At 47.0% G+C, this 27,145-nt stretch overlaps 1 long non-coding RNA gene across 1 annotated transcript; it reads right to left on the bottom strand.

Annotated features, from left to right (window-relative positions):
• Positions 1–5,018: 5,018 nt before the first annotated feature.
• LOC144753238 (uncharacterized) lies at positions 5,019–8,654 on the bottom strand. The gene is made up of 3 exons (XR_013594256.1): positions 8,557–8,654; positions 5,641–5,711; positions 5,019–5,053 (listed from the first exon to the last, which is right to left on the bottom strand). It is a non-coding gene; the product is annotated as an uncharacterized LOC144753238 (long non-coding RNA).
• Between the last annotated feature and the right edge of the window lie 18,491 nt (positions 8,655–27,145).

Genomic DNA, 27,145 nt, shown 5'->3' on the forward strand with positions numbered 1-27,145 from the left:
CAAAGCCAAGGGAGGGGGACCAGTTCAGCCTCTTCCGGTCTCTGACTGGCTAAGATGGGCCGTCTTGGCCAGGTCTTGGCTCAGGCGCATCCCGCGCAGCAGGAGCTCCTGGCCGATAAAGTAGGCGCCTCCACGTGCAGAGTGGCTGGTATGGCAGCAGCGGCGTTACTGGCTGCTGATAATGTAAATGTAAATGTATTTCGATTTATATAGCGCACGATTCACCCAGGGGTCTCAAGGCGCTTGCTTAGGGAACCCGTCCTGGTATTCCCCTGTGAGAGATACCCCGGCAGGGTATTCACAAGGTGAAAGCCAGGCATCCCGCCGCGAGGGGCCGTAGTGGAGATTAAGCAAGCTATTGCCCAGAGTCGCATAATGCTGGGGCGTGTAGTCCTGCCCCCACCTCCTGCTTCAAAAGGGGCATCCCACGCACCAGGAGCCCCTGGCCGATAAAGTAGGCGCTTCCGGGCGCAGAGTGGCTAGTGTGGCAGTGGTGGCGTCACAGGCCACTGATAGTGCTGGGGCGTGTAGTTCTGCCCCCACCTCCTGCTTCAAAATGGACGTCCCCCACACTGGGAGCCCCTGGCCGATAAAGTAGGCGCCTCCGGACACAGAGCGGCTGGCGTGGCAGCATCACTGGCCGCTGATAGTGCTGGGTGTGTAGTGCTGCCCCACCTCCTGCTTCAATACAAGCGTCCCACACAGCGGGAGTCCCTGGCCGATAAAGTAGAAGCCTCCGGGCGCAGAGTGCCTAGCGTGGCAGTGGCGGCGTCACTGGCCGCTGATAGTGCTGGGGCGTGTAGTTCTGCCCCCACCTCCTGCTTCAAAACGGATGTCCCATGCACAGGGAGCCCCTGGCTGATAAAGTAGGCGCCTCCGGACACAGAGTGGTTGGCGTGGCATCATCACTGGCCGCTGATAGTGCTGGGCGTGTAGTCCTGCCCCACCTCCTGCTTCAATACAGGCGTCCACCACAGCGGAAGCCCCTGGACGATGAAGTAGGCATCTCCAGGCGCAGAGTGGCTAGCGTGGCAACGGTGCCGTCACTGGCCGCTGATAGAGCTGGGCGCGGTGTTGCTAGATTTTTAGACCCGTCCCAAGCCCAAAGCCGCTCAAATATAAGCCCAAAATAAGCCCAATCAGACCAGTTTCAGCCCAAAAACCAGCCCAAATTAGCAAGTCTCAAATTATGCACAAACTGTCATCAGAAACAATTTTAAGGACAAATATACATTCTATTAAATATACAGAAAGTGGGAGAAAGTTAACTGGGCACCTGCCTTAAAACTACTCATTTTTAAGACCAGTCCTCACTGTGACTTTGTCATGTGAACCGTAGACCCATCTTAGGTTCTACTAATTGGATTTAGTCATTTTATTAATTCAAATTCGCTCCATTTTGTAAATTGATTTGGAATTGTGTATCACTTTATTACTGCTGAAGTGCTGCATAATTATTTTACACATTGCTTTCAAGTTAAGCCTGGTGGCTTTTATGCCAATCTACCAGTGGGATAATCACAAATGTATTTATTGCCTTTTGTGGCTCACCCTGACAAGGATTGTGTTTATTATTTGAGTGGGGCTTTCACTGCTCTCAACTAATAACCCGATTTCTTACACTTTACAATATTATTTATGAAGTTTCTTTGCCCCTAGAGACAGTGGTGTATGTTTACCAAAACATATAAATATACATACTCTAGATATGCAAGAAGAAACTGATAATCATTTTAAACATATTTTGACACTGTTCCAGAAAATTATGCATCTCTACCAAAATCTGGGGGCTAACTGACATTGAACAATATCAAAGAGCTTAATGTGTTCAGTTTGTCCAACTGCTGGTGTGAATGATTCAGACAGCAGATTCTATTAGTACTGTATTTTTAAGTTGCCATTTTGATCTTGTAATTACATTACAAAAACTGTATGCCTAAGAGCAAACAAGAAATAGATTGTCCATCATCATATTGCCCCTTGCAAGTGGACAGGAACCATAAAAACAAGAAAAATGAAAATACCACTCCTTGGCATACTGTAAGCACAGCAGTGCCAGACATTGGCATACATAAACCTGCCACTTATGTGTATGGAACAATAAATCAACAGTACATCACAAGACTTCCAATATTTGCTAAAAGGTGTGATGCTCATCCCAGGCTCACTTGAACCACACAATACCTGGCTGAAGGGCCCTAACTAGGCCAAGACTCCTCCTAGGTTGCTTGGGTTCCGGTTCAGGGAGGAATTGGCCAGACAGTTTGGGCTGGACTGTTCCCATGAGGATCAGTGTGAAACATGAATTTGCATATGGCCGGGTCAAAACTGAGGTGGCACAGTGAGCAAATAAACGAGTGACTGGATTAATTCAAGCATTTCATTCATCACTTTGTGGACATTTCAAGCATGGATCAACACTAGAACTAACAAACAGTAGGGGAAGTTGGAAGAGGAGGATGACTCTTGGAGAAGGGAATCTAGCAATGACAGAGTGCGAGGAAGAGAGACGCTTAAGTAAGGGTCTCTTTGGCAGGGATATGAGGGGCATCCGGCAGGGTATCTATGGTAAGGGATTGTAATTGTATTTATATAGCGCTTACTACCCCATACGAGGTGTCGAAGCGCTTTTTCGGGGAGTAGCAAGCTACTCCGGGACCCATAGAGGATTAGTGTTGAATTAGTATAGTTAAACATGAAAGTACATTTTAAGCGGTGGATAGGTTAGTCAGTTATTTGGATTCGGAAGGATAGCAGAAGGATAGAGGAGGAAAAAAGGTTTGTATTTATATAGCGCTTGTTACCCCTGATGGGGTGTTGAAGCACGCTACTCTGGAAGCCCATAAAGGATTAGTGGTGAATTAATATGGTGAAATGTGAAAGTAATTTCAGTGGTGGATATTAGTCAGTTATTTGGAGTGAGAAGGATAGCGGAGGGAAAAAGGAGAAGAAAGGTTTGCATTCATATAGCACTTGTTGCCCATGATGGGTTTAACGCATTGGAGCCAGAACCATAACTGTACTTTTAACCGTGTGTTTTTCAGTCATCTTGCACAGATACTCTAATGCTTAAAAGAATTAGTAATGTATTTGTCAATTTTTATGTAGCAAAGCACCAAAAAATGATATAAGGAACAATTAAGTATACAGTGAACAATATCATCATCCTAGGATAGATTAACATGGTGGCCACTTTTTATCATTAAGCACAATGAAAAGGAAAACTTCTGAATCTGAAGATAATAATCAACAGGCAAGAATTCATTGGAGAAGAGTAGAGCCCCAAGTATTAGAATTTGCGAGTGAACGGCTGATATCCTTAGACAAGCATAGATGGGATTTTTGTGTTTTTGGAAGGATGCTGGAGTGGGTTTTGCTCTCAGGTCTGCTGTTAGCAAGTTTCAAAACAGTGAGGACGCACCCAAGAAATCTGTGTTGGAGTCCTGAGAACCAGTTGGGAAGTCGTCCTGTGACAACTAGATGTGCAGGAAGGACGTACCGTGCAGAGCACCTCCCGGCGTTGTGATGGTGAGCTCTTACCTGCGCTCTTCCAGACTGAAGCCTCACTCCTCTGGTACACGCTCCACCTGAACATCCCCCGAAAGAGAGAGCGCATGTGTCACCCACAGCCAGCATTTTCAGGAACAGCCAGGCAGCGCCACACGAAGGGCTGTCAATCATCGGTAGCGCTTTTGCGCGCTACAAGATTGACAGCCCTGGGGAGTGGGGACTCGCATTGATACTACGAAGCAAGGTGAGTCTTCTTGGCTGCAGCCTGCACTTCACAATTCACACGAGTGTGGGTGGTCTAGGGTCCTCCGCCAATGAATATCATTGTGCTGCTCTAATGTCAGCGCGCGCTGTGCGCTCATTTGTCACCGGACCTTCTGCACCACTGTGATAGGCGCACGCCACGGCCTCATCGTGGTCGGAGCCCGCCCAAGCCAGAAAAAAGAGCACACACGCTTAATACCAGCCCAAGAAGTAGCCCCCCGCCAGGCATGGGTTTTTCCCCGCACAATTGGAAAAAAAGTCGCCCAGTTGTGCGGGAAATAGCCCAATCTGGCAATACTGGCTGGGCGTGTAGTCCTGCCCCCACCTCCTGCTTCAATGTGGGCGTCCCGCGCAGCGTTAGCCCCCGGCCAATAAAACAGGCGCCTCCGGGCGCAGAGTAGCTGGCGTAGCAGCGGCTACATCACTGGCCGCTGGTAGTACTGGGGCATGTAGTCCGGCCCCCACCTCCTGCTTTAATACGGGCATCCCGCAAAGCAGGAGCCCCTGGCTGATAAAGTAGGCGTCTCCGGGTGCAGAGTGGCTGGCATGGCAGTGGCGGCGTCACTGGCCGCTGATAGTGCTGGGGCTTGTAGTCCTGCCAACAACTCCTGCTTCAATACAGGCTATAAATACAGAAATGGATGAGGAGGAGGATCTATTCCCCGGACCTGGGATGAGTTTTGACTTCAGGATCAAAATCGGGAGTACCTAAAGAATCTAGTAACATACCACCTGAGGCAGTTACTGGACCTTGAGAATCCTCATGCAAATCAGAATCATCAAAATGATCACTGTCCAAATCACCCAGAAATCCAGGAGAAGAAAATGAATCCGTCTGCAATGATGTACTTGTTTAATTTGCCTAATATCTTAGGGAGGGATCTCCAGTGAATGAGACATTTTTAGATTTCTTAGTTGGTATATAATGTGATTCTGGATCTTCAAAACAAGAAGCTATGGCAACATCTTCTCTGGACTGAGAGTACCTCAGCCTTTCGTTTGTGAGAAAATAAACTTCTAATATGGGAGATTTATGACCCTGCAAATTCTCGAGGGCAGGGAGACAAGTGATCAATCACTTTGCAGGAAGATGCTGTAATGGACTAGCGAACTGCATCTTGCATAGACCAATGCTTTGCAGTCACCGCTTACCTGACGGACTGTAACCTGGTACTCCTAGACGACTCCTATCCTGTTTGTCTTCAGGCCATCCTCATCCATAGAGTATTCAGACTTATCATGGTCTGGACTCAACAGAGGTTTGCTTGTGGCAAACTTTCTAAACCCGCAGTAGGAGAAAAACAAAATGTATTAAAATATCAATAAAGAAATACTTTCTTCTTTTTCATTGTATTTTTTCACATCTATTCTTTTTTTATATAGACATATACACACACCATTCGATCCAAAACAAATAATACGCTAACATCTAATAATTACCCTGAGGAAAAAACATTGGTTCTAAACAGCATAAAAACCTGCTCAAGTAGATGGAAGGAAAGCACCTGACCTAATGCTCACCAAACAGCATTTCTTTGGTAGCTACAGGAGAAAAACAAGGTTTCCATCAAAGAAAGAGCCTCTCAGCAAGCACCCGACTGAGAAAAGTAGTGCGAAGCTTGAAGGACGCCTCCAATCTGCCTTGTTTTGAGGACCGCAACCATTCAAACATTACTCTCTTTCCTAGCACGATCCAAGTTCCACCTAGTCTTGTGAGATCTCAGTGTGCCACGTGCCTTGACAGGCATCTTTGGGGCGTGGCTTTAAATACCATGCCCCATTCACTATGCCTCACTTGAGGTTGTCTACTTTACCCAGTAAACCTCGCCCTTGTGAACCTTTCCCGAAGAAAACTGAGGCACTCACCTGATCGGAAATCCCTATCGTCCTCAACAACCTCCTGGATTCAGCTTGACTTGAGGACCTCTCCTACAAACCTGCAAAAAAATGGCAAGAAAGAAAGATCACAGATATGTGTTTTAAGCACGAAGGAGGTAGATCACAGAAACTTTTTGCCGTCTCTTCCTTACTGCACAAAAGTTTAAATAACAAACTGTAAGGCAGGTGGGGGAGGGGCTTACCATCAGCGCGTGGACCGTCTCGGCTCCCAGTCCACGCGCTGCCCCGGCCCAGCTCCTGGCGACTGAATGAAGCCCTCAACGACGCTCATGCCCCCTACCTGAAGCGAAAGGTGTGGGGCACCTGTGGGGCTACTCCGATCGCCCCTGGTGCCGCTGAAACGGCTAGATCTGCGAGGAGACGCGAGGAGAGGACGGCAGCGGGCAAAATGGCGGCCGGAGCCCTGACGAGAGCGCCGATGACTTCAACCCTCAGTGGGAGGTACGCTTAACGGGCGAAATTTAAGGGACGCAGTGGCTGCCTCTAGTTGAGGATAATCTCGGGGGGCCTCTGTAGCGGCAAGACACCGGGGGCGGCCCCCGTCACAATCTGCCTTCCAACGCCTGCCTGACCTTAAAATGGCGGCCGGGTGTGACCCGCAACTACCGATCAGCGCCTCTACTGGACCATCTGGCCCCAGCGCTTACTGCCTCTCCCATAACAAAAGCTATATCTGTTGCCACGATATGGCGGCGTGGCAGAGTAGCTGTAAGCGACGCCGCAGGCTCTCTCTGTGTCTCATGCCTGCGGGGGTGAGCCCTCTTCAAGGATCCTTGGCGGTGACTTGTGCGGAGTGCTCTGCTTCTCCCCCTCGCCTGCACCCCAGTGTCACACCATGCCCCAACAAGCCCCAGCTTTGTACCAGCCAGCCTGACTCAACAATGGTGGCGGTTGAGGAACCAGCCAGCGAGATATGCGAGGCGAGAGTGGCGAGGAGCGCCACGAGATCCGTGACAAACGTGGTGTCAGCGAGGAGACTACCACACTGATGTCACACTGCTACCACGATCTACCTGACATTTGCAGTGCCTTAATGTGAGGTGCCAACCCGACAACAACAACCCACCATGCCATGGCGTCTGTGGTCTTTCTTCTCATCTCCCACCTGGGAAACATGCTGCTGGTGGGTGACGGGCAGCCGTACCACACCACCACCTTCTCTCCTGGACGTCTTTACTTTTTGTTTTGTCCTGGCCGCCATTTTGCTGCTGATTTCGGACACTTTTCTATGGACTCTGACCCTCCATCCATTCCCTCGTCCTTTAACCCTTTTCCCCGTTGATGATCCTCAAATGTTTCTTCCCTTTTCTGCTTTGCCTTTTCTCCATACCCTTGCATCCCTCCCACCCTCCCTTTGTGCTGTGACTGAATCCCCCTCCGACCCCACTTATGGAACTCTGCTTTTCTGTATATAGAGATAACTCTAAGCACTAGTATATGCAGTAGACCTTTGTACCATCTACCATTCCTATGTGACTCTTAGAGTATATCCAGTCATATCCCTTCCCTATGTATATAGAGATAACTCTAATCACTAGTATATGCAGTAGACCGCTGTGCTCTCTACCATTCCTATGTGACTCTTAGAGTATATCCAGTCATATCCCTTCCCTATGTATATAGAGATAACTCTAATCACTAGTATATGCAGTAGACCGTTGTGCTCTCTACCATTCCTATGTGACTCTTAGAGTATATCAATTTGTATCCCTTCCCTATGTATATAGATAACTCTAATCACTAGTATATGCAGTAGACCTTTGTACTATCTACCATTCCTATGTGACTCTTAGAGTATATCCAGTCATATCCCTTCCCTATGTATATAGAGATAACTCTAATCACTAGTTTATGCAGTAGACCTTTGTACTATCTACCATTCCTATGTGACTCTTTGAGTATATCCATTTGTATCTCCTTAAGTGACTTTACATCTTGTACATTTGCAATTTTTTTCAGTTTGTATCCTTTATGTAACGCATGTAATCCTAAGTCCTTATGTTTTTCAACTGGTCCTTATGTAAAGCGCTCGGACACCTTCGGGTAAAGTTCGCGCTATATAAAATCGCATAAATAAAATAAATAAATAAATAAAAGTAAAAAAATAACTATTGTCAAGTGCTTGGGGCTTGATTCCCCTTTTATTTGGAAAACTAACCTGCTTACTCTGTGGAACATCAAGAGACTTTAATGTACTGAGAACTAAAGATTTGAGTGACTCAAGTTGTGGATAACACCGGGTTCAAAGCCTCTGTGAAAGTTTCTGAGAATTCATCAAGGGCCAGTGTATAGTGTATAGATATTGCAAAGTAGTTGTAAGCATGTTAACATCTTTGTACAATGTGTGAAATGTGTAGAGTTAGTGTTTAAATTGATGGTTAATATTTGTTTAATCTTTGGATAGAAAATTACCGACATCACCCAGAGCACAGTGAATGTCCAAACACTAAGGAGAAATACCTTGAAGACAAGGAATCCCCTATCCAGTACCAAACCAGTTTCTCTCTCTATCCCAGCATGCCTTCTCCTCAGGAGCAACGGCCAGGGCAAGTTCCCCTTAGGCGTAAGTTGAGAGCAGTTCTTAAGCAGTGGCCGCTGGTGACATTTGAAAGTGGTGAGGCGTAAAATGATAATCATACTGCACCGTAGCGAGCGAGCGTAGCGAGCGAGCCAGAACCCCCTAAGGAGGTTTCGGGGCGATTTCCCCCCGAGAAAATTTTGAAAAATGAGTGGACAAATGGTGCATTTTCAAGCAAATTTGAGAAAGCAGGAAGGTTAATACAGCAATTGGTTTGGTGCATGTATTTAGACGCCACCCACCATGTACACAACTTACATAGCCCTTGACTACTAGAATGTAAAATATAGCAGCAGTTTCCTTACCTTAAACACTGGGGTTGTTGGCTGTGTTGTAGCAGAAAAGGAGGTTGGCGCCTCTTCTTCTTTGCCTGATTTGCCCAAAAATTAGTTCGGCAGCCTGAGGCTTTAGCAGATGCTGAAAAGCAAATACAACAGAATGTAGTTGTGCCACAGACTGTTAATTGTAAACAACCCGAGGGCTCGTATCATACATAAAATAGATTCATCCTCGGCAGTGATAATTACCCACCAATCCCTGCTACAATCCACCACCTTGCAGTGCTGGATAAACTGCGTCGACAAAAAAACGAGGGCACCCCTGTATGCCCTGGCAGTGCCCTTGATAGGCGTACTGCATGGCAACCTCAGGACGAAATTGACCTTTGACCAATTGTCAGCCTTGACAGAGGTGGATTTAAAGACAGAAGGAGTCTGCTATCAGCAATCTACCCTTGCCCCGGTAATGACACTAAACATCCTGTGATTCTGGGCAAATCACTTAATCACTCCGTGCCTAACAAAAATGAATGTTTCCTTTTGTAACTGGTGCTCATGTAAAGCGCTCCAATACCTCCAGGTCAAGTTTGCGCTATATAAAACTCTGCCCAAAAAAATAACAACAAAAACACTACCCATGTGGTATTGCATGACATACTCACTCTAGGAGGAGCTAGACACTATGGAAATGGTTTTATGTTTCCTTATCCGAAATGTTCAATGGCCTGTTACAACATCTGCGTAATTAACGGGAAACAATATGCACAAGGAGATTTTAGTCCTGAAGTGCGGCAACATTTTGTTAGATCCTAAACGGGTCTCCCGCAACTCCAGGATGAAATATATACAGTTCGATTATGCTCACATGATGTATATGACCCCCCCCCATAGGCTCCGTGCCGCTTAAAGAGGTGACATTCGTAACTGCCAGAGATGTGTTTATATTTATAACGACGCAGATTTCATTCACATGACTTGAGAATGTGCCACAATAAGCAGGTTCAGGTCAGAAGCCCTGCAACTGATAGATGCGGCAATGGGGCGCACACTGAAACCCACAATCGGGTCTTTGTCTGCTGGGGTTGTTCTCGACTCCCGACCACCTAAACGCAAAATAGGCACAACGTTCATAGACTTAGCATTAGCATTAGTTTTAGCCAAAGCGTAAGCGTTTATATTCACTGAAGCACTGTGGGAAGCGAGGGTAGCAGTACAATGCTAATAAATACAGAAAACGTCATACACTGGTTATCCCTCAACAAATCCGAAACAACAGGGAATGCAGCAAAACACTTCCTTGTAAACCGTCACCAGAAGTGACAAGATCCATAAAGAAACAGTGTTTTCAGGGTTTCCGAATCTAGCCATAAGGACCTCATCTAGTGTAGGTTTTTGCTTTGCATTTTGGGACTTGCAGACTTGCAGTCCTATTTACCATGCGTTAAAATCGGGTCTACGATGCCCAAAATGCAAAGCAAAAGTTTAGCTAACTGTGGAAACTTGAGTGCTTTAAAGAAACATTGTGGAAAGGTAATGTAGATTTTTTTTTCTGTGGATCGTTAATGTAGAACGCCAGTCCGAAGTACTTGTGCACAACCTGGAAGGAGGGTGCAGGATGAGCCCCTGACTAGTCATGGGGGTTAACTCACGACCAGCCAGTTCTAAGCGTCAATCTGTCCTGCACAATGTCCAACCCGCTTTACTGACAAAACAACATCGATCTATCATCTACAGAAGTCTGTGTTAGCCGTAAACGATTTCTGGTGCAGTTAATATGTGACCCGCGGCCGCGAGTTATTTATGGATAAGGAACACGCGTCAGGCTACAAACATAATATGAACGCTTTGGCCTAAACTAATGCTAATTCTATGAACGTTGAGCCTATTTTAAATAGGCACAACATTCATAGACTTAGCATTAGTTTTAGCCAATGCGTTTATATTATGTTTGTAGCCTGACGCGGGTTGCTTATCCTTAATGATTCAGCTAGGTAAAAAAGAAGAACGCAGCAAAGCCTCAGATACGATCGATTGAACGTGAGATGTGGCTCCCCTTGGCTATTGCCCAGCTAGGCCTATTTGTAATATGCCCTTATTCAGTGACCTGTTGCTGTAGGGGCCCTGAACGTATTACAGCAGCAGGTCACTGCACTTGACTTATCCGCATCTGTTTTCAGAAAACGCTGGCACGAGCTTGTGCACGTTTGAAGTTTGTGGTGCAGAGATCTGCATTTTCTCCCACATTCTTTTTCTTCAGTGCAGAGACTCAGAGTCAGATATATCATATCACTAGACTTTACTTGCACTCTACAGACACAGACACCTACCTGATGCGTCGTAACAGTGTACTGTAGTGGTCTGTGGTCAGTAGTACTACTAATCAGATTCGCAGTATCTGTACACACCGTCCTCGTCCTCGAGTCCACGTGCTCTCGTGTGCAGACAGAGAGATAGGGATGATGAGGTGACTGGTGGGCCGGCCCGATTTGCCCAGCAACTGAAGAATGTCCAATCACTGAATGGCTTAACACTAAGCCATTGCAGTGATTGGGCATTGCCACGTTGGACTCCCACCCCCGCGGTGCAACACTAGTCTACTGCTGCACTAGCCAATCCTGACGCTGCTCTCTTCAGAAGAGAGCTGCTCTCTAAAGAGAGCAGCGTCAGGATTGGTGTGAGCACGAAAAAAACGTTGCTCCTTTTTCAACCACTGGGGTCTGTGGCATGAGGCAAACCCCGTACTCAGCGGTGCTTGCTTTTCAAAGGCCACAGGCTTCAGTAGTTGAAGAAAGGCAGCCGGTCAAACACCACATGCGCAGTAGTGCGAGTCCGCGACAGTCAGTGTGAGTCAATGCAGGCTGTCCCAGTGTCACATTATCGTGATTTAATGACGTGGCGCCGCAACGCGATGGAGCGCAGTTTAAATTATTTTTAATAATAGAAACTAATCTGTGCGCGCTACAATTGCCCCCAATAATTATTAGTGGGGCAACGCCCCACCGCCCATATGGTAAAACCGCCACTGTTCTTAAGTGAAGTGTGTGGTCCAGCGTTCCCCCAGCGGAATAGCCTGAAATTCAAGTGAGTGCAGGGGCGTCACACAGGCCCTCGCATCCCCCGCGGTGCGGGGGGCCCTGAGCTGCAGGGGGCCCCCTCAGCACTGTACTAACTCGGGCCTGAGAGCTCCGGATTAAATCCGGAGCGCCCCCCCCCCCTCAACTTTCCCTACAACAGTGGAAAAAACTTTTTGAAAGAAACAAGTGTTTTTAGGGCATGCAACTCCACGATTATTTGCTGCATCTTCAAGTACTAATTTCAGAATTAATTATTCACAAAGAGGATCTGCTGTTCGAATTCTCCAGTAACCCTTCAGTTAATATAAATCACAATTTCTATAGCAAACACTGTGTTGTTGTTATGATTATTAAAGATGGTGGCAGTAATAACCGCTGTATTTTTACCACCCTTGTGAAAATGAATGGCCAAGTTAACTTGCCAGAAATCGAGCATGTCTGCATTCATGCCCTCTTACCTATATGAGCATATCACATTTCATCATGGTCTCGATACGGGTCTCCCTGATGGGTACAAATGACAGCTGAAGTGGTGGAACAGCAAGGCCATAACACTGAGTTATTTAGCTGTTATCCAATAGGTTTAAGATGGTTCTTAGCGTAAAATAGTCTATGCTAGTATTCCATATTGTTGTGTTCTAAGTAAATATGCTACTGTAATCAAACAGCAGCGGCCCGTGGAGGGAGTTCCGTGGGGCGTTGAGGCAGGGCGGGGGAGGGGCAGGGTGAGGGGTAGTAAACACCGGAATATGGATGAACCGAGGTAAGTAAACATTTAAATGAATAAAATGAATTTCGTTGCACGCGCTGCATCGCAAAATGCGATGCAGCACACGCAACGAAATTCGTTTTATTCGTTTAAATGTTTACTCAACGAAATTCGTTTTTATTCATTTAAATGTTTACCTATCTCCGTTCATCCATATTCCGGTGCTTACTAATTTCGCAAAATGCGATGCAGCGTGCGCAACGAAATTAGTTTTATTCATTTAAATGTTTACTTACAACCGTTCATCCATATTCCGGTGTTTACTACCCCCCCACCCTGCCCCTTTGTGTGCAACTCACACAAAGTACGTCTAGTACCCAACAAGAGAGAAAAAGAAAAACTACAAAAGGAATCTGTGTCTCAAAGAAGAACACTTCTTTAAGAACTCTCACTCAACCGAAGAGGATATGCTTCATCATTGGGTTCCCTCCTCACACCAGAACTGCAAGATACCTGGTGTGGGTTACGATATCCCCAAGAAGGGAGGAGCAGAGGTGTTTTCAATCTGATAAGCAAATGTTGGTTTAGAGTGAGGGACAGAGTGCAAAATATGAAAAAGAGAAGTGAGAATAAAACTATTTCTGCATGGCCTGAATGAGTTTTATTCTGGTGCCCTCTGGGATAGAGTTCAAATGAAGTGAGGATGTTTTTTTTTAACAAAATCAGATCGCGCAATAGAGCAACATCTGACACAAAGTATGACCAAGGAACCGACCCCTTCGAAGACCAACATGATGGCCTCATGCCGCTGGACTCTGACTACTCTTGAAATGAGTGTCCTGAACAAAGGTTTGGACTTTGACCCGCAGATGACTTCACCATACATAAAGAATTGTCCCTATTTTTTCACACGCTATGCTTTTACTTTTTCTTTGACAAAACTGAGAATATCCTACTGGATACTCAAATTAATACTGGTTTGAGGAAAAAGTATTTCTTCAATCCACCAATATACCTGGTTCCCCCATAAGTAGCAACCTCTGAGAATGCTGCTCTCGAAGAGTTAGAGATTAAAAAAACCTGTGCCAAACACCTTTTTTCTAACCTCTCCATGGAGGAGATGGGTTGCTTCCAGTCAGTGGGCGCTGATAAAGAGATCATAAAACCAGAGGACATGGAGAGCCACTGTGGTTTTGAATCACCAGACCTACCAGGAGGAATGCCTCCATCAAATGAGTGACCTCAAATACTACAGGCCATAACAGAGAGATCCGCCGCGATTACGGAAGACCATCAGTACCTTGGTGGACAAAGGGAGGGATGCTTGGTGGATTGCCAAAGGTGAACCTGAGTTCATAATGAACACCCACCCGAGGACCCCCTATTTCTATATTCTACCAAAAATACACAAACCGAGATAACCACCAGGAAGACCGATTGTCTTGGGTATTAGTTCACTCTTAGAGCTTCTCTCACATTTTGTTAATTGGTTCTTAAGACCAATGGCTACTGAGATGTCCCCCTATTTACAGGACACCAAGCATATACTCACTGTACTAGTTGACATTCCCTTTGATCCCGATGCAGCGGAAGCGTTGAGGGATTTTTGTCAGCGGACTTATCTACACCAACCATTATATAATAATCGGAAACGTAACTCTAATGACGGGCCCATAAGTCATTATCACTCAATTAGCAATATCAAAGGTCCTCCGATCAATCTTTGGTAGAGCTAAAAGGGACTAAATAATGAAAGACGGAATGCTATTTCTCCACGAGGGTCTACAATGAAGAAATACGCTATACATAGATCATTATAAACATATCTAAAAATAACTCTGTAATATAGACAAACACTATTCTTTTCTTATTCGTTTTTCTTGTTATTTCATCAAATGAATGGTCAAGTACAAAATACAAATTAGAATGTCATTATTTGGTACTTAAAAGTACAATATAGATTCACAATAATCATAACAGTTCATTCATGAAACATCAGAACATCAGGTATAGAGAAGAGAGAGAGAAAAACATCAGTGGAACAACAGTTCACTTACGCAATGAAATACTAATGCACAGCATGCAATTAGTCTGAAAAGCAAACTCCACAGCCGTTAGGGTATAGCGAGCACAGCACCATCATGTGCAAAGTGTCTTGGAGAGTCACTTAGGATCAGCAGATATTGCCAGCCAGAGAATCAGGAATCATACGGCATTCAACATAACCACGAACTCAAAGACAAGTCACCAATCTTGTGAACGAGCTGAGGAACACTTTCTCACACAAATCTTTATAGCACGCTACTTCCTTTCTTCAGTTAAAATATTGAATTCTCTCTCTTCAGCAAGCCTCTCTATTGGTTATTCATGATGGAATGACAATCTACTGACAGGGACTTTACTACTATTTTCTAAACATTCTTTGTATAAATATTTTATAACTTCCAGGAGAGGAAGATAAAAATAACCTGGCAACAAATGTATTCTAAACATTAAAGTTTTTACATTCATATAAATCTACAGCCCTCGCCTAAAAATGAAAGAATTCTAAAGACCTATTCAGAAACAGGCAAAATATCTGTACTCTAAGGAAGCATTTGTAACATTTGAAGAACAGGAGCACGGAAAAAAGCACATCCTGTAACAATTCTGAGGCCTTCATTATTTTAGCAAAACAGAGAATAATTTCTAAAAACCTACACTACTTTCACGAAGAATAAAGCTTTTTCTTTTGTCGTTTATTTTTCTGCAGTTAGGAAGACCGAATAACATTCAGTTAGCATTATTCACATTATTTTAGCTAAGAAAAATCAAACTATCATGCCTTGTGCACATTTCACATGTTTTACACTCGTGTGTTAAATTAGAAGTTTCATGCAAAGCATGCATTAAGGTGGATTTCATTGAGTAGATTTTATTTACAAAAATCATGCTCCATCAATCCACCATCTGATGTTATCCCAGACCATCACAACAACCCTTATCAGATTACTATCTGATAACATAATTTTAGAATGCAGAGTCCATTGTCCACATTTGTTTCAACCTAACACATTCTAAATCTTTCATCACACTATAATAAACACCTTTTCTATCTATTTTATTTCTTCTCTCTTCCTTTTTCTTGCTCTTCACCTTGCATCTTTTGTTTTATTCTTGCAGCATTTATAAAGCAAAAATACCATTAGTACGCCAGTAGCAACAGGAACTATTGGTGTTAGTATCCTACCTAATAAGCTGTTAGTAAATGTTGAAAACCAATTACTTTTAGAAGAGAAACCCTTACCAAGTTTCTCCCAAGCACCACCACCCTTCAGTTTTGCTAAATCATTATGTAAATGATTAATGTTGCTAATATATCCTTCTAGATCTCTACTTTTATCAGGAATATATGTACAACAGTGTTGAATTTTCAGCATACTACAGACACCGCTCTCTTTTGCCAATAATACATCTAGGGCAAGCCTATTTTATAAAACCATAGTTCTTAACCAAAATACAAAGTTCCCTTCTCCTTCTATTCTGAAAGCAGGAGGATTGAATCCTCTAACCAGATTGGTTAATTTAATTAGACAAAGGCCATACTCTAATAAAATATTGAGACAAATTTACCAGGTTGCTAAATTTACATGTTAATATCCAAAATAATGCACAGTATAATACATTTCCAAATAAGACATACAGATTCAAAGGAATGTTCTATCAATTAAGTTTTTATTCAGAAAACATGTTTTGTTGAATTGATATATACAAAGTTAAAAAACATATTTAAAAACATATACTCACCATATTTATTTTTTTAAAACTGTATACACGATTAATAAATGAAGAACAACTGTTGACGCGGTGTTTCGGTGCTAAGGTAGATCGTCACCTTCATCAGGACAATAGTTCAAATATTAAAAATCTAAATAGAATATAAAAAACTCTATTAGGTACAAGATTTCTAGAAACATTCCTTTGTTACATAGTTCATGAATTATATTTAGCAACCTAGGAATAAGTCCACATGGACTAAAAAGAATAGGCTTTTAATACTCAAAATTAGACTAATTAGTTTAGAAAAAGGATTGTTGATTTTTTAGATAAACATGATCATTTAATACAACGGATCTCTACTCATGTTATCAATGTATCCGTTTCATATCTGTTAGTTAATGGAGAGAATTTTTTTACTTTTCTCAAAAAGGTTTTTGGGAAGGACGTCTCGTCTAAATTAGACGAGACGTCCTTCCAAAAAACCTTTTCAGTATTAAATAATGTCATATAATAAACTTGTTAGTACACTACATGAAATACCATATGTTAAGGGAAGGTGATGATAAGTCACCCCCTTAGACACAGACGTAGGTAGCTGTATGCACACATAACAATCTCTCACATCCATAGTATCCCCGTATTCATACAAAAGTTTAATGAAGACATTTAGTGAAAAATAGTGAATTGTTTTATCCACATGTTAATCAATAGTGTTAATTCCTTAATGTTAGTCTCTGGATCTATTTTTAGATCTCGTTTAGCATTAATTGTTACATGCTTATTATTATTAGTAACATTTACTACTTTTATAAGCATAAAATATGGTATTATAAAGGCTAATACCAACCATACAATCATTATTAACATAACATAAATAAGACAAACATTAAGACATCTTTGCCTAAGTATGCCTTAATTCTGTTTACCAGTCTCAGATTTAGTTCTATCCATTCTAAAAATTAAAAAAAGTGTAAAAAATTCAAAAATGTAATTAAAAATTATAAACTAAATGTTACTAGATTATTTTTAGGCTGTGCACCCCACACCTTTGGAGCCTTCAGCTCTCCTTCAGCTTCAGCTTTTGCTTCAGAACTTTTCAGAGTTCCTTTATTTCATAAATTTCCTCTTTCTTTTTTCTGCACACTTTTCAGAAAAACAGTTTATCTAGGGTGGCTTGTATAAGCAACTGATTTTTTGTTTCAAATCTCTTTTATTGAAAATATAAATCAAAACAATACAACAAACAAAATATCATGAAGAGGAAGGAAGTAGGGAACGAGAAAAAGGAGAGACAAGAAGAACAGGGAAGGACAGAAAATGGGAGGGCACATCATTGACAACTCCAAAATAGCAGCAAATGAAAACACAGAAGGCAAAGCAATGGCACATTACACATTTGTCATAAATAGAAGGACATTACTCTGGGAGAGAAAAAAGGGGCGTCCAACATGTGAGGGGGATCTCAATGGTGATGAGACCCGTTAGAAGAAGGGGCTGCATGAGGTGTAAGAGGGGTGAACGAGACGTCCCGCAGCAAGAAGCAGGGCCCCTGTGGATGGAGGAACCCAATCTGGAGAAGGACCCGAGGTATAACGTGGCAACGCACAGGACCAGTACCATGCAGAGGAGAAATTAAGCAGTATCCCTATTGGGTCCCCAGAGTTTGTCCGCATCAGGAGGGAGTATATTGTCCTCAAAAAGGTGTAAAGCCTGAAGCCTTGGGGACTGGAGATGGGCGTGGTCGAGATTACAAAAATAATCTACAAATGGTTGCCAGGTTTTTGTGAATTTGGTGTTGCGGTGCTGTAACCGCGCCGTGAGTAGTTCCATTGCAATAGTATGCCACAAACGGGTGAACCAGACATTCCCTGGGGGTGCTTCAGTATTCTTCCAGTACAACACTATTGTTTGTTTAGCTGCGCCAAGCATGTGTAGACTTAGGTGCCAGTTCTTCTGTGTCATAGCAAGGAGGTTCGCAGGGTAAAGGCCCAAGGTGAGTGTGGTCGGGGTTTCGGGCAGTGGGTAGCCAATCACCTGTTTAATGTGACTAAGGACCTCTTTCCAGTAGGCGATCAATAGCAGGCAGTGCCACCAACTGTGGAGAAAATCCCCAGTAGCGCTCGTACAACGCCAGCACACTGGAAAAGAATTGGGGAACATTTTGTGCAACTTATGGGGAGTGTAATACCAATGTGTCATGACTTTATATGCAGACTCCCTCAGAGATGCTGCGGAAAACCCTCGGGATGTCGTGCCATAATTGCTCCTATTGTTTAGATGTGATTTCATCAGTGGTGCTGAACTGCCATCGTGACTGATATATATGAGGAGTAGATTGAGGGGCATGTTGAAGGACTTGGTATGTACGAGATCTCAGACCCCTGGATTCATCTAATGAACGTACCAGCTGCTCGCAGGGGGTGAAAGGACGAGTGGCTCCCTGAGTGGAAGACGACGCCTGTACCCAGTGTTGAAGTTGGAGGTATTGTAGTCTAGCCCCTCAGAGAGCTGGAAGTCCCATTTGCATTGTTCGAAGGATTTAAAGGTGTCTCCCTCAAAAAGGTCCCGGAGCCTCCAGCACCCCCCTTCTGACCAAGCCAAGAAAGAGTGAGGATGTGAGGATGTAGAACAGGTGGAAAGTGCGAGTTACAAGCAATGGGGGTATGAGGTGATGGGAAGGAAGTGAGGCCCCTGGATAGCGCCGGCTTGTCCCAAATATCCAGCACAGTTTTTGTTGGTATGGCCATATAAGCGCTGCACGGTCGGGCCTCCCTTGAAAGCAAGGCAAGATCCCATATGGGCCGGCAGGTCACCGCTCTATCCATATGGAACCAAACCTTCTCGCTCTCCCGCACAACCCATTCCGAAATAAAAGCAACTGCTTTTTTTTATTTTTTATTGATTTGAACATCAGGGCAAAAAATTACATACATCAGAGATTCATAATTGGCTATAATCACAACAAGACATCAGGACAATGCTACACATTCCCCATCCATCATTGAAAGGATCATTACAGATGGCCCCCCTCCCCAACTCCCCTGGTAGTATCATCCAGCTACAGAGATGCATCATCTATCTCTAATTCTGGTGGGTCACAGATATATCCTCTGTACTTATTCCAGGCTCCCCATACCTTTCCTCATTTTTGGGGACATCCAGGATGGATAAAAACCGCCTTTTCGGCCACCATTGCTTCATCCATATCCTTGCCCCATTGTCGGAGCGTAGGTGTTACATCCAACCCCCATAACCTAGCAATGTTGCGTTCAGCGAAAGTCATACCTAACATTGCCCAGTCTTGTTCCTGGTGAGTGAGGTTTTTTGCTTCCCACACATTCAATAGACAGCGTCTGGGTTCTGGCTGTAGCGAGATGTCCACTGACTGGGAGATAGTGCGCATTACCTTGGCCCAGTATGCTGCAATTTGTGGACATTCCCAGATAGTGTGAAAAAATGTACCCTCCTCCCCACATTTCCATAAGCAATGTTGATGTTGGGCTTTCTTGATTGCATAGAGTGTCGTTCTGGTGTGGTACGTGCGGTGTAACACTTTGAATTGGACCAGTCTGAGTCTGGACGGTATGGTTGTTTCACGTGGCGATGACAGTGCCTCTTACCATTCCGACTCATCAAAGTCGCCTACCTCCCGGGACCAGGTGTGTCTCAATCTAGACGTTGGGTCAGGCAGATTGTTGACTTGTTTGCGATATGTAAAGGGCGATGCCCTGCTAGTCATGTGCTCTGTCAGGAGTCTATCCTCCAATGGGGTGGCCTCTGGTAAGGAAGTACCAGTCACTATGATCGCCTGAAGCGCATGCCGGATTTGGAGATATCTAAACTTCTCTGTTTGCGTCATGCTGTACTGAGCTTACAAATGAGTGAATTCGACCACCGCACCCTTTTTCCAGAGGTCACCTACCATGGAAATACCAATATTGTGCCAATTTTGGGGGGCGTGGCCAAAAGCATGGCCGACTAAGTCGTGTTTCCCCACAGCTCCGGCGAGTTGACCTAGATCCGGCATGAGAAGACATCCACAGAACCCGTTTCGGCCATAAATGGACTGCCTTTGGTCCAGAGGCACCCTGGGCGACAAATAGCGCATGTAGCCGTGCGGAAACGGCAAGAATCGGAGAGGGACGACGAGCCGCCCTGGAACGCCGCAGGGACGACCTCAAGATGGCGGCGCCCTGGTGACGGAGCCTGGACGTCTGGGGCGGAGATCACGGAGGCCGGGACCGGCAGACGGAGGTGCGGGCGGTGAGGCACCAGCCTAGTTGGTGGCCGATCATACACCCGGAGCAGCGCTGCCGACCTGTAACACAGCTGAGCGGCGAGGGGACCTGGAAGCGGCACCCCCCTGCCTGGGAGATCCGGAAAGGCGGGCACGAGAGGCGACTCTGGGAAGAGCCCGTATCTGAGCTGCGGCCTGTACCACGCCCCAAGGCGGTGAAGGCGCCGGGGGAATACAGACATTGGGAGGCATTGGCGTGGTACGCGGCCGATCTGGTAACAGGGCCTGGTGCAGGGACATTCCTGGCGGAGCAGGTGGGCAGCAGGGGCCGATGACGGCAGGGTGAGGCCAGATACCCTGAGCAATGATTCGGGCCCCCTGAGCTGGGAACGGTACTGCGCCGAATACACTGGAGGGGCGGCGACGCGAAGGAGAGCATCGAAGGTCCAGAGGGGCAGTAAGTGGGGCGCACTGCGGGACCTGATCCAAGGCACGACTGGTCTGGGTGCGTGGACGCAGTGCGGCCGGGATTTCGAGGCCGCCCGCTCCTTCACTCCCCCCGCCGGCCTGGACGTCCAAGTGCCACGAGTGACTTCCAAGATTCTTGCCGCGGCATGGGGCTGGGGATTGGATCCCCCCCCCCGAAACGACTGGTGAAGGAGAGAGAGGGACCCTCACCGGGCGGCAATCGGCCTGTGAGCAGTGCGGAAATACCAGGCACGGGAGGGCCACCCCGGGCCTAGACCCTCCACCCCTGTACAAGACAACGTAACCAGGTGCTGGAAAGAGCAGTGGGCCAGGTCAGTAGAAGGGGCGACATCGACATCCGGCCTGGGCGCGGCATGGGTAAAAAAGAGGCGGCTGCCAGGGCCCCGAAGCAGGGGACCCTAGACCGATTTGCCACGGCCCCTCCGGCCACGGAGACGGAGTCGCAGGGGCCACGCTCGGACACAGCTCTACTAATGGGGGCCATCCAGGCATCAAGGGAAGATATCCAGGCATCTCGGGCCGCTCTGGAGCCAAGATTGGAGAGGTGGGCTCGGAGGTAACTCTGCTGCGACAGGACTTCCGTAATTTAACTGAGAGAGTGACCACGGCGGAGACCAGGCTCTTGGAGGCAGAAGATACCATTCACACTCTTAAAAAAGATGTGGCGGAGCTCCAGGCCTCTCACAAGTACCTTCAGTGGAAGGTGGATGATGCGGAAAATAGGGCACGCCGCAACAACCTACGCTTTGTGGGGTTCCGTGAAGGAATTGAGGAGAACAACATGGCGGCGTTCCTACATGCATGGCTGCAAAAGACCTTCCCAGCGGCGAACTTCTCGAATTGCTTTGTAATGGAGAGAGCTCACAGGGCGCTGCTGGCGAAACCTCCGGTGGGGGCGAGACCGGTCATAGCTCGCTTCCTGAACTTTGCGGATCGAGATGTGATACTGAGGGAAGCTAGAAACTCAGGGAGATCCGGCTGGACAACGCGCAAATTATGATTTTCCCGGATTATAGTCAAGAAGTACAGAAACAGAGGCGCTCCTTCGATCTGGTGAAGGCAAAGTTGAGAGACTTGCATATCCAGTACATGCTGCTGTTCCTCGCAAAATTGAAAGTGATCTACAAAGAGAAGACGCACTCTTTTGACCCACCCGGAGGATGCCTGGCAGTGGCTGGAGGAACGCCACCCACGGCGGCGCCTGGAGGTTGGGGGACGCGAGAAGGCGACTGAGACGCCGGCAGCGGAAGCACAGTGGGGCCAACCAAAGTCCCAGAGAGTGAGGGGATCACGGGGTAGTAGGAGACTCAAGGAGACCCCATATCCCACGCAAAATTCGATTCACCGGCTGCGGGGGGGACCAACATCCCCAGGAACAGGAGATCCAGCAGGTTCCAGATTTCGTTGCCTGGCGGAGAACAACGGCTCAGAAAGGGAAGAGGACACTGAAGGCAACGCCACCGGGGATGAGGACACTGGCTCGTCTTCCATGCACCCGTTGGTGGCGGCGATCAATGAGATAGAGCAGGAGTCAGCCAGGGAGGCCGGAGGCTCGCAGGACGAGGTCCAGGACTCACACTCTTGAAAGTGGGACTGCAAGGACGGTGATGATATTGGCTCAGCCGGACTGCACGCAAGTTGGCATACCCCCCTACACCTATTGTTTTTTGTTCCTTGGGGTGATTGGGCTCCCGGTTAGCTGTAGTAGCTGGTGGGAGTATTGTTAGCTCTCAGGATTACTGTCCGGGAGCTGGGTTGTTAGGGGGTCAGAGGGGAGGGCGACAGACCTTCTCTACCCAAAAGTCCTATACTTGGCCAACTGTGGAGATGGGGCTGGCGGGGAGGGAGGTTGGGGCGGGGGGGTGATGGGGATGGGTTCTGTTGTCTCATGTTTGGGGTTTCGGAGAGGGGGATGACATATATCCTTCGGTTGCTTGGTGGATGGGGGCAGTTGGGGGGTTGGGGGATTGTTATGGCATGTCACGTTGATCATTCATGCGCACGACCTGATGACCCTGCACGCAGACCCCTTGAGATATAAGCGCCTAGATGCAGGACACATTGATAAGTCACCCTGTAGGGGAAATCTTAGCCCAAGACCGAATTAAACTGTTTACGTGGAATGTAAACGGCCTAGGTAGTATGATTAATCGGGACTAATTACATGAAGAGGTTGGGACCTGACGTCATACTGCTACAAGAAACACACATGCAGGGCACCAAATGCGCCTTTCTGGCTAGAGGGCAGTACAAAGTTCTAGCACACGCAGGATTCTCTTCACGCTCTCGCGGGGTAGCGATACTGATTAAAAAACACCCACCCTTTCAAATAGCACGGACCTGGCTGGATCTACAGGGGACGTTCGCGGCAGTGAGGGGACACTGGAGGAGGCGGGAATACACGTTCATCTCGGTTTACGCACCACCCAAGCTACAGTCAGGTACACTCAGAGGCATCACGGACATTGTCCTGAACACGTCAGACACGGTGCAGGTAATAGGGGGCGACTTCAATGACGTCATAGACCCGGCGGAAGATTGGACAGGAGATAGGGAGAAGGTTCCGGCCCCCACTCTGCTTACCTGGGCGATGAGTGCACTGGGTCTTGTAGACGTGTGGAGGTGGCTCCACCCAGAGACTCGGGCGTACTCGATTTTCTCTGGAGCCCACAAAGTGTACTCCCGATTGGACTATATCTTTATGGCCAGACAGGCGTTACATATCAATGACACGGCGGAATACCTGGCGAGAGGCATATCGGATCATTCACCCCTATTGGCGGTGGTGGGGGGGGGGCGTGCTGGGAGGTGCGGGACATGGCGCCTCTCGGCATGGGACCTCCAGAACGCGGACGTCCTGAGGGGATTAAGGGCAGATGTGAAGGTGTGCATCGCCGACAATGAAGGATCGGTCACCTCCAGTGTGGTGTTCTGGGAGGCACTCAAGACGGTCCTGAGGGACAGGGCACAAAATAGACTGGCTGGGGAGAAGAGGAAAGTGCAGGAGGAGGTTCGATCTCTGGAAGTCCATATTCTGGCTTTGGAACAGGAGCACCAGCTTACTGGCGAAATGGGGACACTTAGACGACTCGCGGATGTACAGCGCCAATATAGACACCTGGTGACAGGGGAGGCCAAGGCTCAAGCCCTGGCGACACTACATCGCCTGTATGACGTAGGAGATAAGTCTGGAAGATTGCTGGCATGGCTCAGTAGAAAAGAGAGAGATGCGAGATGGGTGGAGAAGGTGCGCGATGGTCAGTGGGTCTGGGTGCAAGCGGACGAGCAGATAGCAGGGACATTTGCTGAGTACTGTAGGGCCTTTTATGACGCTAGAGACCTGGGGTCACGAGAGGACGCGATGCATTACATGACCCATATCGAGCTCCCGGTCCTGGCAGAAGACGATCAACGAGACCTGGAGGCGGACATTACAATAGACGAAATTAAGGAGGCCCTAGCGAGGCTTCGGGCTGGGAAGTCCCCTGGCCCTAAAGGCTTCTCGGCGAAATTCTTTTAAAAAGACGGCAGACCTACTGGCCCATTACTTACTGGGGCTCTTTGTGGATGCAGAGGCAGAGGGAGTGTTACCACTGGACCTCCATCAAGCTATCATCATCCCGATCTATAAGGAGGGTAAGCCGCCCAATGAATGCACGTCGTATCGACCCATCTCCCTTTTAAATGTGGAGGTGAATGCTTCTCGCAAGGATCTTGGCTCTCCGTCTGAGGAGGGTGATATCGGGACTGGTGCATTTTGATCAAACGGGATTCCTACCTGAAAGGGCGACTAGCTACAACCTAAGGAGGACCAATAATTGGTTAATGGAGGTGGGAGCCAGAAGTGACCCTCATTGGTTCCTATCCCTCGACGCCGAAAAGGCTTTTGACGCAGTCCACTGGCCCTTTTTAGAGGGAGTACTGGACCGGTTTGGCTTCGGGCCCAAATATAGGGGAAAGATAAGGCTGCTCTATACCGATCCCAGGGCGAGAGCCAGAGTCAATGTGGTGCTGTCGGAGGATTTCCCTATACGAATGGGTACTAGACAGGGGTGCCCCTTATCCCCCCTGCTGTTCGCACTCTCCATAGAGGTGATGGCTTGTGCAGTCCAACAGAGTGAGGATATTAGGGGGTTCCGAATAGGGCAGGCAGATATAGTGGAAGAGAAAATATCCCTTTACGACGCGGACGATGTCCTTTTGTACATCAACCGCCCGGACACTACAATCCCAGCACTATTTTCGGAACTGGCCCGCTACAGGGCCCGAGCAGGATATCAGATAAACTGTCATAAATCGATTCTCTACGATCCCCAGGGAGGGGAGGGATGGCCCACCTTGCCTGACAGGTTGCAGACGACGGGGGAAGGTTTTATGTACCTCGGTGTATTTGTAACAAACGACAGTGCCATTTCCTATGACAGGAATATTAAGAGAATACTGACTAACTTTACAGAGGATGCGTCTCGATGGAAACTACTCCCCCTCACTATGCTGGGTTGGGCAGCGGTGTTTAAAATGATATCTCTCCCTAGATTCCTGTACGCCTTCCAAAATGAATACTTCCCCCTACAGCGCCGGATTTTTATGGACATATACGCAGAACTGAGGGCTTTTTTGTGGCTGGGGAAACAACCCCGGGTGGCGCTGACGACTTTACAAAGACACCAATATAATGGAGGAATATCGTTGCCCAACATAGAAGCGTACTACTGGGCGGAGCATCTGGTGTTCGTCAACGAATGGATACATGCCCCGGCCCCCCATCCCACATACGCGTTAGAGAGACACACCATGGAGAAACACACATGCTTATATTACCTGTATGGGGGCAAGGGGAGAGATAGACTGCTTCCAGCCACGAGAGTCAGATTGGGGGCCTGGACGAGGGCAGCAAAAGTTATGGGGTGGGAGAGAAAGCCGACGAAACAAACACCATTATGGCACTGTACATGGTTGAGGGAGATCAGTAAATTGAAAGGTTTTCAGAATTGGGATGCCATCGGAATATCCACACTGGGAGATGTGATAAAGAAAGGGAACTACAGTCTTTCCCGGCACTAAGTAAGGAATTTGGGCTACATCGCACGCAATATTTTAGATACACCCAGCTAAGACACGCCTGGAGGGCGGAGAGGGCTTTGGCAGAGGCGCTCCTGGAATATGCTCCTTTGGAGGGCCGCCTACTGCAAGAACAGATCACTGGTAGGGCGGTGTCCCTAGCATATAGAACCTTGATGAATAATGTGCCAGAGGGGTTAGGAAACCTCAGGGCCACCTGGGAGCAGGAGGTGGCGGCAATGGATGAGTTAGATTGGGACACGGTCTTAATGCACCCGAGGGAGGTGGCAATTAAGTCCCGTTTAAGGCTTATCCAATTTAATGTCCTTCACAGGATCTACTTTGATAGAGTGTGACTGCATAGGATCGGGAGGGCTACTGACCCACGCTGTTTGCGCTGTGGACACGAAAGGGGAGACTTCTACCACACCATCTGGTCCTGCCCGGAAATTCAGAGTTTTTGGAGGGAGGTGTTGAAAGAGCTGGGTGAGGTGTTAGGGATTACCCTACAGTTAGACCCCAAATTGGTCCTCCTAGGCATGACGAACGATGGGGATCTGGCCCGCCCACTGCTGATTTTCCTGGTACTGTCATTAGTGGTGGCCAAGAGGGATGTGGCCAGAAAATGGGGGGCACCTGAGCTGCCGCAATTAGACGATTGGAGGAGGGGCTTCGACCTATATATGGCTGCCGAAAGAGTCACGTACAAGGCGAGGGCATGCCCCAAGAAGTTTTGTAAGGTCTGGGGCAAATGGCGCCACTATCATGGTCTTGATGGAGGGATTTGATCTGAGTGGAATGCACGGGTACATGGACCTAATGGATCGGGAGAGGGATAGGAAACACAGAAATGTATTAGTGAAGCCTGGGGTGAGTGTTCTGTTGATATTCGAGGGCAAAGAGGACTGTGTCTTGATTCTCGAGGTAGTGGGGGGTGGGCAGGGGGTGGAGGGAAAGGGTGTGCTGATCGATAATGACAAGCTTGTTTTGTGGTTTGCTATGGAAAAAGTCAATAAAAATATTTTCACAAAAAAATATATATTGTCCCAATTTTGAAAACCTTTACTGTTCTGGAGTCGTCCCAGCCTTTGTGAATCCCAGAGTGGCGCCATTTGTGTGATCGTTCCTACACATTTAAATCGGGCCTGTGCTTGGTACCATATATGAATTGTATGTGCCGTTGGGCCGATCAACCCGGGGGGCCTAGGTTTGCTGTACAGGGCCGACATCAGTCCGCCGTCTTCTAGTTCCCGCCTGTCCGCCTGGTACGCAGGCTCGTCCTGTGGG

Source organism: Lissotriton helveticus, chromosome 5_1, assembly GCF_964261635.1.
Source record: "Lissotriton helveticus chromosome 5_1, aLisHel1.1, whole genome shotgun sequence".
Taxonomy (NCBI): domain Eukaryota; kingdom Metazoa; phylum Chordata; class Amphibia; order Caudata; family Salamandridae; genus Lissotriton; species Lissotriton helveticus.